This window comes from Helianthus annuus, chromosome 9 (genome assembly GCF_002127325.2).
Source record: "Helianthus annuus cultivar XRQ/B chromosome 9, HanXRQr2.0-SUNRISE, whole genome shotgun sequence".
Lineage (NCBI taxonomy): Eukaryota > Viridiplantae > Streptophyta > Magnoliopsida > Asterales > Asteraceae > Helianthus > Helianthus annuus.
Window position 1 is genome coordinate 22,481,382 of NC_035441.2, and position 12,210 is coordinate 22,493,591.

Genomic DNA, 12,210 nt, shown 5'->3' on the forward strand with positions numbered 1-12,210 from the left:
CTGTGTTTATTGATCTTCCTGATTATTGTGATATGGTTTGTGAATAGTTGCTTAATCAAATGCTTGACAATGAGATGCATGATATGGTAGAATTGTTTGATTGTTGATTTGATTTCAACACTGGCAATGTTCTGGGATTAGGGTTTTGATCGTAAAAATGTAACTGTTCCATTGATTCTGTAAATTGGTTTTGAATTCACGCATATTGATAACTCGGAGTTAAGTGTCAGGTTTTTGTGAAGTCACAAAGTCCGAGTTTTGCCATGCTTGATCTGAGTTTTGTGAATAATAAATGATCTGAATTTTTGTAATGAAAACATAAGGTCCGAACTTTTGTATTGAACTTATGGTCTGAGTTTTGGAGTTAAGCATGATCCGAATTTTTAAGTGGTGGTGTATGTCCGAATTCTTATGATGGGTGCTTGGTCTGAATTTTAAGTGGTGGGGGATGGTCCGACTTTATCAAGGATGTCTAGGTCCGACTTTTGTGATGTTACCTAGTCCGACTTTTGAGATGTTACCTAGTCCGACTTTTGTGATGTTTGCCTAGTCCGAATTTCTTGTGATGCACACAAGGTCCGGCTTTTGAATGAATAAAGGGTCCGACCTTTTGAATGAATAAACGGTCCGACTTTTGAATGAATAAATGGTCCGACCTTTTGAATGAATAAAGGGTCCGACTTTTTGAATAATATAAGGGGTCTGACTTATTGTTGATATTTGTATGGTCCGAACTTCATTGTTGGTGTATGGTCCGACCTTCACAAGTGAAATATGGTCCGAGTATGTGTTGTGCCATATAGTCCGAATTTTAGTAATGATACATGATCCGATTTTCTGTTAATTCAGTTAAGCATGTCAACTCTGTTAAGTTAAGTTGATTAATTCTGTTAATCAATTAACTCTGTTAACTCTATTTATTCAGTTAGCTTATTAGTTCTGTTAGATGTTAACTCTGTTAAGTGTGTTATTGGATGATTATATTGAAATAAACTGCAATACACAACGATGTGGTACATGAATGGCATAAAATTGATTAACTGCTTATGCGGTACATGAGGTTAACTGCCAAGAACTTTGTGACATAGTTTGCATGTGAAATTTGACCAACATGAACTGACTGTGTGTAAATGCATTACCCTAGGCCTTGATTGATTGATTGATTACTTTCGAGCACATAGTTAACAAACCGAGCAAACCAAGGTGAGTTCACACTTCTACCAAGGCGTGGGATTCCCGGGGTTGGGAATGGGATTGAAGGAATAGGACTGTACTTACACTGTTACTAGACTATCTACCATCGTCCTCGGATGCGCAGGATACATAGGTAAAACCTACGTATACTTGTACTCATCACTGTCCTCAGGTTGCGAAGGAGACTTACGTAAAACCTACGTAAACTTATACTTACTACTGCCTCGGGTTGTGACAGGCACTTACATAAAACCTACGTAAACCCCCGCGTACCACTGTCCTCGGTTTGTGAACGACACTTACGTAAAACCTACGTAAACCTTGTACGTACTACTGTTCTTGGGTTAAGAAGAACACTTATGGTTACAAATAGTCTAGTGTATATGCAACTATGGGAAGCCCCTACTAATAGAACATACCATCGGCCTAGTAGAGCCACAAGTTACGAAACAAACTTACTATCACGAACTTACTTACTGTGAACTCGCTCAACTAGTTGTTGACTCTCTGTTACATGCCTTGCAGGTCGATAGGTATACATGGAGCTTGCACTGGGAGGCGCGGTCGTTTTGGACAAGGATCGTGAATGCTTTGATTAAACATTTGACAATTCATACTTTATTTATGTTGGGCTTTTACTCATATGCTTCTGCTAAACGTTGAATTTGTACTTATGTTTTGAACACCTTTCATATGGATTGGTTTGGTTAAATTACATTTACTTTTACTATTTACGTTGTTCTATATGATTGGTGGCTTGATCCTGGTCAGTCACGCTCCCAAGCGGTGATACTCCGTGGGTGGATTTTTTGGGGTGTGACAGATTGGTATCAGAGCCATTGGTTATAGAGAACTCGGTTTTAATAGGGGAAAAACGTTTTTAGTAAAGCCAGACTATAACCAGTACAGTGCTCAACGATCCACAATGACGCCTCGCTCCACGTGCAAGACTCAACATCCTAGGTAATAAGGTTTATGTTTATTAACTACATGCTAGAATTACATAGAACTTTGCTCGTGGTATGCTTAGATTACATTTCCTGCTATTCATTATTGCTTGAGAACACTTGTGTGCTTACTCTCTTCTGTCATCGCACTATTCGCGAAAGCTCTCTCACTTATGTTACATTTGCTATGAAGATCATGGCTGGACGTATTAACTTGACTCAAGCCCAGTTGACGGCTCTCATCAACGAACAAGTTGCTGTGGCACTTGCAGCTGCACAAGCAGGTAGTATACCCTGCAGTAGTAACTCACACTAGGATCTTTAGATCCTACATTCCTAAACCAACTCTTGTGTTTAACCTTGTCCTATTCTTATACACAATAGGTCAGCACGCTCAGCAACCTGTTTGCACTTTCAAGAACTTCATGGATTGTCGTCCTAGCATGTTTAGTGGCACTGAAGGAGCGGTTGGACTCCTCCATTGGTTCGAAAAGCTCGAGTCGGTATTTGAGATGTGTGAATGGCCTGAGGCTCGTAGGGTGAAATACGCCACTGGTACTTTAGAGGGAATTGCGCTGACTTGGTGGAACGCGCATGTTCAGATTTTAGGGTTGGCAGCTGCTAACGCCACCCCTTGGAATGATTTCAAAGAGCTGATTAAACGAGAATACTGCACACGTGATGACATCCACAAGTTGGAAGTGGAGCTCTATCATCTGAAAATTACAGGGTCGGAAATTGAAGCTTATACGAAACGGTCAAACGAGCTGGCCATCTTGCGTCTTGCTCATCGCCTCACGGATGAGGCAGTGGAACAGAACAGGCTGCATAAGCGCATCAGCGCTACTACTACTGTTCCCACTTCTGCTACTCCTGCTACTCCCAGTGACAATAAGAGAAAATGGGAGGGGGATTCCAGCAAAGGTTCAACTTCAGTTCAGTCTCAGGTGCAACAACGAAAGCCTGACAACTATCAGAGCCCTAGTCAGCAATCTTCGGGCAGTCACAGGCAGGGTGGATATCGATGTGACACTCTAGATTTTCCCGGGCCAATATCGTGTAATGGTATCATATATATATTATAATTAAATGAAAACTATCGTTCTATCTTGATATGCTATGTGTTGATAAAGTGTATGTATAAAGTATAAGTGGTGTGTGTATATATATATATATATATATATATATATATGAATGTGAGTATTAGTGAGCCGAGACCGCGAACCCGACTCGAGACCACTCGGTCTCGAGTGAACAGTTGGGCCGATTGGGCCACACCCCTCCCTTAGCCCACTCGTAATGTCTTAGGGTGCACTTACCCGGGAGAGTATAAAAATCCTTGCTTAGCCGGCGTACCCCTTTTTAGAACAACAATCATTCTCCCAAACTCTCAAACATTCCCTCATACCCACACCCTCTCACTCCTCCTAGCTTTCTCTCTCTAGAAAACCCTAAAACCCACAAATCATCCTCCATTTTCTTGGAATCAACGAGTGGAAGCTTGGAGCTTGGAAGCCGGTCATCGTTCATCACTCAAAGGCCTTCTCTCAACCGTTTTCTTCTTGCTACATTCGGACACCATTCGGTTAGTGTGATTACTTGATGTGTGATAATGTGTGATTAAGGTGCTTGCTTGTGAGTAGAATAGATGTTTGAATAATATTATATGAAATGAATGTTATGCATGACTAGAGGCAAATTTGTACATCGTCATGATTCTTGCTTATGAATATTTTAAAAAGTAGAAAGAGGTGTTACATGATGGTTGCTTATGAAATGCATATTGGGAGTATGTGTGTTGAAGGTTCACCGTTTTGCTTCTAGTCCACACAGTCGAATTTGAGAATCTTAGTGAAGGTGTTTGTTCGAAAATGATCAAGTTATGAAAACCCTAATATGATGAACAATATGAATATGGTATGAACATGTTATGAATATTTGAAAAATGCTTGTTTAATCTGTTTTTGTTATGAAGTAGACAAGAAAACATGTTTGTGCATTGTGGTTGGATAGTACACCAAATCATGAAAATGCATTTCTATTGGATAGTACATGTTGACAGGTTCTAGAAGGATTTCTGTGCACGTAACTGTGGTTGCGAGTCGAGACCCTTGGTTGCGACTCGAGACCATCCCATGACAACTCGAGACGGACTTCAGGGACTCGAGACCGGCAAGGTCTCGACTTGAGACTTCATGATCTCGACTCGAGACTGGACTCGAGACCTCTGAGGTTGCGACTCCTGACCAGCACCACTCGAGACCAAAACGTGATCACTCGAGATCTCTTGGTTGCGACTCGAGACCGCGTGTTCTCAAGTCGAGACCACCTTGTCTCGACTGGGCTGCCTACTATGGTTATTGGGCCACATCATGTTTAATTGGGCTACCTGTTTGACTGGACTATGTGTTGCTGAATTCTGTATGACTGTGCAAATGTTAGGGCCGGCCCAATAACCCAATTTATAACTGTATGTATCCTGTCTGTTTATTTCGTGTATCATATACGTGATTACTTGTACCCCAACTTGACCTATATTGGTAACCATGCTAGGACGTGGTGACCAACGTGATTGACCGAGTAAATAATCTACCGAGCAACCCAAGGTGAGTTCACAACTTAAAGCATGCGTTCCCGGTGGTTTGGGAAACAGAACTAAAAACAACACTATCCCCTTATGAGGGATACAACTTACTTCTCTTCCCTTGTTATTGGGAACCTTTAGTTAATTACTGTTTATACGGATTGCAACAAACGGCACTAAACGAAACTCTATCACTCAAGTCCCTACTACATAATACCGATTAGTCGCCGGGGCCAGGCGAACGGGTTATTAGTTGATAGCGCTATTTAGGTCTTACCAGCCTCACACCGTGCCCGTGTATGGGATCGGGCGTGAACTAATGGACTCAGGCATCCGTCAATGATGATAGAACATTGACATCGGGGCATTCTGCGGAAACGCACGGTTACCTAGTGTTCGGTATTGGAAAAACAGTTTAGTCGCTTACCTTTGGGGTAGCTCCCCATGGCATGTATAAACGGATAAATTAACTGGTGAAACAAGTTTTTGGCAATTAAAACTGGACAACTAGTGAACTCGCTCAACATTATTGTTGACACCTTACTGCATGCTTTGCAGGTAACCAGTGACTCAGGAGCTCGCAGCTTGGGAACGTGTAGTGGTCGTCTAAAACCCGTGTGTTGGGTTTTAATTATCTTGAACTACGAACTGTCTTTAAAACTATTTGAATTATGCTTCCGCTGTTTATCTAAACTGATTATCGAACTTAAACTGTGATGTTTACTAACTACTTTGGTTGGTGAATATTTTTACTATTAATCAATGCTCGGTATAATTGGTGGCTGGATCCTGGTCAGTCACGCCCTCAAGCGGATGATACTCGGCAGGTGGAATCTGGGGGTGTGACAGATTGGTATCAGAGCCATTGGTTATAGTGAACTTGGTTTTAAAAAGGGGAAAATCTTTTTGAGAAAAACCAGACTATAACCCGTGACTCGTGACGACACTACACTCCAAGTGCAAGACTCGACTTATCTGACCTCATAGCTCGGACCCATGTTTACTTGCTTGTTTATTTTATGCTTTCTACTCTGTTATACGTACTGGTTTGCCTAATTAGATAGATGCGCCTCCCCTCTTCTATCTCATTCTCGTTATATTACGACATCACACTCATATTATGTTTTCTGGCTATGAAGACAATGAGTGGACGCGGACGAGGAAACGTCAACATGACTCAGGCTCAGTTCACTAACCTGATCAACACGGTGGCTGCAGCTTTCGCAGCTCACCCTGGAGGTCAGCATGCGCCTGTGCAACCACGTGTTTATACTTTCAAGACCTTCATGGATTGCAAGCCTCTTCCTTTCAAAGGCACTGAGGGTGCCATAGGTCTTCTACACTGGATCGAGAAGGTGGAAGCTGTCTTTGCTGTCTGTGAATGTCCCCCTGCTAATTGAGTGAAGTTTGCTACTGATACCCTTGAGGGAAGCGCGCTTTCGTGGTGGAAGGCGCAAATTCAAATGCTTGGTTTGGAGACTGCTAATGCTACTGCATGGGAAGATTTCAAGGATATGATCAAGGAAGAGTATTGTCACAGGGATGACATCCACAAACTCGAGGACGAGTACTATGGTCTCAAGATGGTTGGGTCAGAGATTGAGACCTACACCAAGCTGTCCAACGACTATCCTGCACTTTGCCCAAACATGTCCCGACCCATGTATCGAAGGATCGAATTGTACATCAAAGGCTTGGTCCCAGAAATCCGGAGCCATGTGACCTCGGCCAACCTCAATACCATACAGCCCGTGGTTCGTCTTGCCCACAAACTCACCAACCAGGCTATGGAGGAGGGCAAGTTGCCCAAGAGGATCAGTGTTATGGAAGGAACTTCCAGTGACGGCAAACGAAAGTGGGATGGTAATCAGGGCAAGGATGCTAACTCTACTCAGGCCCCAGCACAGCAAAGGAAAACTGAATACAACAAAGGCCCTCAACAACAGGGTGGCTATCGGGGAAGCTACCCTAAGTACAACAAGTGTAACAGACACCACAATGGGGCATGTAACAAAGGTCAGTGCCAGCGATGCAACAAGATGGGGCATGAAGCCAAGGATTGTAGAAGTCAGTTCCCAGCAAGGCAGAATCAGCAACAACCCTAACAGCAACAGCAGCAGGGAAACAACCACGGATGTTTTAAATGTGGAGCAACAGGGCACATGCGAAAGGATTGCCCCGAACTGAACCAGAATCGCAACAACAACCAGGGAGCTGGGAACAATGATAAAAACAACAATGCGGGGAATGGTGCAAGAGGAAGAGCTTTTGTGATTGGAGCTGGAGAGGCAAGGAATGACCCCAACGTCGTGGCGGGTAAGTTCCTACTTGATGATCGTTATGTTTCTGTGTTATTTGATTCTGGAGCCGATGCTAGTTATGTATCCCTACGTATTAGTAAGAAGCTTAAGCACCCACCTGCATTATTATGTTCTAAGCACATCGTCGAGATAGCCAATGGTAGAAACATCGAGGCCTCGCACGTGATCCACAACTGCAAACTAGATTTGTCTGGTCAGACGTTTAGTATCGATCTTTTCCCTGTCAAACTTGGAAGCTTCGACGTCGTCATCGGTATGGATTGGTTGTCCAAACATCGCGCTGAGATCCTCTGTCAAGAGAAAGCGGTTCGTATTCCTCGCCGTTCTGGCAAACCCCTCATCGTTCAAGGTAACAAAGGCGGAGAAGTCATGGGCATTATCTCGCTTCTAAAAGCCCAGAAGTGTTTACAAAAAGGGCACACCGCTATCCTAGCACTCGTCACTGACACACAAGAAAAGGAAAATAGGATTGAAGATCTTCCAGTTGTATGCGACTACCCTGAAGTATTTCCTGAGGAACTACCTGGACTCCCTCCCCACCGTCAGGTCGAATTCCAAATCGAGCTAGCTCTCGAAGCAGCGCCTATAGCTCGTGCGCCTTATTGACTAGCCCCTGCGGAACTAAAAGAACTCTCTACGCAATTACAAGAACTGTTAGACAAAAGATTTATCCGTCCAAGTTCGTCGCCCTGGGGAGCGCCAGTACTCTTCGTCAAGAAGAAGGATGGCACTTTCCGAATGTGCGTCGACTATCGTGAGCTGAACAAGCTTACCATCAAGAATCGTTACCCTCTCCCGCGCATCGATGACCTATTCGATCAGTTGCAAGGATCAAGCTACTATTCTAAGACTGACCTGCGATCAGGCTATCATCAGCTGAGAGTTCATAATGAAGACATCTCCAAAACTGCGTTCAGGACTCATTATGGTCATTACGAGTTCCTCGTCATGCCTTTCGGGATGACTAACGCACCTGCGGTTTTTATGGATCTCATGAACCGAGTGTGCAAGCCTTACCTCGATAAATTCGTGATTATGTTTATCGACGACATCCTGATCTACTCGAAAAGTCAAGAAGAGCATGAACAGCACCTACGCCTTATCCTCGAACTCTTACGCAATGAGCAATTGTACGCCAAATTCTCGAAATGTGACTTCTGGCTTCGAGAGGTCCATTTCCTTGGGCACGTTGTCAATAAGGACGGGATTCACGTCGACCCGCTAAGATCGACTCGATAAAGAATTGGCCTACGCCCAAGACTCTAACCGAAGTTCGCCAATTCTTGGGATTGGCAGGATACTACCGCAGATTCATCAAGGGATTCTCAAAGATTGCTCAACCCCTCACAACTCTCACTCAGAAAGGTATTGCTTACAAGTGGAATGAAGCTCAGGAATCGGCTTTTTAAAGGCTAAAGGATAACCTTTGTAGTGCTCCTATTCTCTCGTTGCCTGAAGGCACTAACGACTTTGTGGTTTACTGCGATGCGTCTATCCATGGGCTCGGTTGCGTGTTGATGCAACGCGAGAAAGTTATTGCCTACGCTTCTCGACAACTTAAGACGCACGAAAGAAACTACACTACGCACGACTTGGAACTGGGAGCAGTGATTTTTGCTCTTAAGATAAGGAGACATTACCTGTATGGTACCAAGTGCACTATTTACACCGATCACAGGAGTCTCGAACATATCTTTAGGCAAAAGGAATTAAACATGCGACAACGTCGATGGGTCGAACTCTTGAATGATTACGAATGCGCCATCAAGTACCATCCGGGCAAAGCCAATGTTGTGGCAGACGCCCTCAGCCGAAAGGACACTACACAAAAGCGCGTGCGATCATTGCAACTTACCATCCAGTCTAACCTCCCCACTCAGATTCGGAATGCTCAGATTGAGGCATTGAAACCGGAAAACATCAAGGCTGAGTCCCTGCGAGGATCGAGACAGCGATTAGAGCAAAAAGAAGATGGCGCTTACTATGTAACAGGGCGCATTTGGGTTCCACTCTACGGAAATCTACGTGAACTAGTGATGGACGAAGCCCATAAGTCTCGTTACTCCGTTCATCCTGGTTCAGATAAGATGTACCATGACTTGAGGACTACATATTGGTGGCCTGGCATGAAGGCCCACATAGCAACATATGTCAGCAAGTGTTTGACATGCGCAAGAGTCAAGACAGAGTACCAGAAACCAGGAGGTCTACTCCAACAACCGGAAATCCCGAAATGGAAATGGGAGCAAATTTCCATGGATTTTGTTACAGGGCTACCTAGATCTCAACGCGGAAATGACAGTATTTGGGTAATAGTAGATCGATTGACCAAGTCCGCACACTTTTTGGCTATTAAGGAAACAGATAAGTTTTCTACCTTGGCAGACGTGTACCTAAAGGAAGTGGTCTCAAGGCACGGAGTGCCAACTTCCATTATTTCCGACCGAGACGCCCGCTTTACTTCAGAGCTGTGGCAAGCTATGCACAAATCCTTTGGCTCACGTCTAGATATGAGCACCGCTTATCACCCACAAACGGATGGGCAGTCTGAACGGACCATCTAAACCCTAGAAGACATGCTTAGGGCATGTGTGATCGACTTTGGCAAGAATTGGGAAAAACACCTGCCGCTAGTAGAGTTCTCGTATAATAACAGCTACCACACTTGCATTCAGGTGGCACCTTTTGAGGCATTGTACGGTCGTAAATGCCGGTCACCTCTTTGCTGGGCGGAAGTCGGTGATAGTCAGATCACGGGCCCAGAGATGGTGGTAGATACAACGGAGAAGATTGCCCAGATCAGACAAAGCATGGCGGCAGCTCGGGACCGTCAGAAAGACTACGCTGATAAGCGTAGGAAACCACTAGAATTCCAGGTCGGTGACCAGGTTCTACTTAAAGTCTCACCCTGGAAGGGTGTGGTTCGCTTTGGTAAACGGGGCAAGCTTAATCCACGATATATCGGACCATTGGAAATTACCGGGAGAATCGGTAAGGTCGCTTATAGATTGAATCTGCCTGAAGAACTGAGTGCGGTACACAACGTGTTTCACATATCTAATCTAAAGAAGTGTCTGTCAGACGAAACACTCGTAATTCCTTTCAAGGAACTCACCATTGACGAACAGCTACACTTTACTGAGGAACAGATTGAGATCACGGATCGAGAGATCAAAACCCTCAAACGTAGCCAAATACCTCTTGTACGAGTCCGTTGGAACTCGCGACGTGGCCCAGAGTTTACCTGGGAGCGGGAAGACCAGATGAAGCACAAGTATCTCCAGCTGTTCCCTAATGAAAACCCCAGCACTAAAGCTACAACCGAATTTCGAGACGAAATTCCAAACTAACGGGGGGATGATGTGACACCCCGTTGAAACGTTCTCACTTATGCTAGCTTGACAGTGACTGCCTTAACTTTCGGGACGAAAGTTCTTAAAACTTGGGGATAATGTGACACTCTAGATTTTCCCGGGCCAATATCGTGTAATGGTATCATATATATATTATAATTAAATGAAAACTTTTCTATCTTGATATGCTATGTTTTGATAAAGTGTATGTATAAAGTATAAGTGGTGTGTATATATATATATGAATGTGAGTATTAGTGAGCCGAGACCGCGAACCCGACTCGAGACCACTCGGTCTCGAGTGAACAGTTGGGCCGATTGGGCCACACCCCTCCCTTAGCCCACTCGTAATGTCTTAGGGTGCACTTACCCGGGAGAGTATAAAAATCCTTGCTTAGCCGGCTTACCCCTTTTTAGAACAACAATCATTCTCCCAAACTCTCAAACATTCCCTCATACCCACACCCTCTCACTCCTCCTAGCTTTCTCTCTCTAGAAAACCCTAAAACCCACAAATCAACCTCCATTTTCTCGGAATCAATGAGTGGAAGCTTGGAGCTTGGAAGCCGGTCATCGTTCATCACTCAAAGGCCTTCTCTCAACCGTTTTCTTCTTGCTACATTCGGACACCATTCGGTTAGTGTGATTACTTGATGTATGATAATGTGTGATTAAGGTGCTTGCTTGTGAGTAGAATAGATGTTTGAATAATATTATATGAAATGAATGTTATGCATGACTAGAGGCAAATTTGTACATCATCATGATTCTTGCTTATGAATATTTTAAAAAGTAGAAAGAGGTGTTACATGATGGTTGCTTATGAAATGCATATTGGGAGTATGTGTGTTGAAGGTTCACCGTTTTGCTTCTAGTCCACACAGCCGAATTTGAGAATCTTAGTGAAGGTGTTTGTTCGAAAATGATCAAGTTATGAAAACCCTAATATGATGAACAATATGAATATGGTATGAACATGTTATGAATATTTGAAAAATGCTTGTTTAATCTGTTTTTGTTATGAAGTAGACAAGAAAACATGTTTGTGCATTGTGGTTGGATAGTACACCAAATCATGAAAATGCATTTCTATTGGATAGTACATGTTGACAGGTTCTAGAAGGATTTCTGTGCACGTAACTGTGGTTGCGAGTCGAGACCCTTGGTTGCGACTCGAGACCATCCCATGACAACTCGAGACGGACTTCAGGGACTCGAGACCGGCAAGGTCTCGACTTGAGACTTCATGATCTCGACTCGAGACTGGACTCGAGACCTCTGAGGTTGCGACTCCTGACCAGCACCACTCGAGACCAAAACGTGATCACTCGAGATCTCTTGGTTGCGACTCGAGACCGTGTGTTCTCGAGTCGAGACCGCCTTGTCTCGACTGGGCTGCCTACTATGGTTATTGGGCCACAGCATGTTTAATTGGGCTACCTGTTTGACTGGACTATGTGTTGCTGAATTCTGTATGACTGTGAAAATGTTAGGGCCGGCCCAATAACCCAATTTATAACTGTATGTATCCTGTGTGTTTATTACGTGTATCATACACGTGATTACTTGTACCCCAACTTGACCTATATTGGTAACCATGCTAGGACGTGGTGACCAACGTGATTGACCGAGTAAATAATCTACCGAGCAACCCAAGGTGAGTTCACAACTTAAAGCATGCGTTCCCGGTGGTTTGGGAAACAGAACTAAAAACAACACTATCCCCTTATGAGGGATACAACTTACTTTTCTTCCCTTGTTATTGGGAACCTTTAGTTAATTACTGTTTATACGGATTGCAACAAACGGCA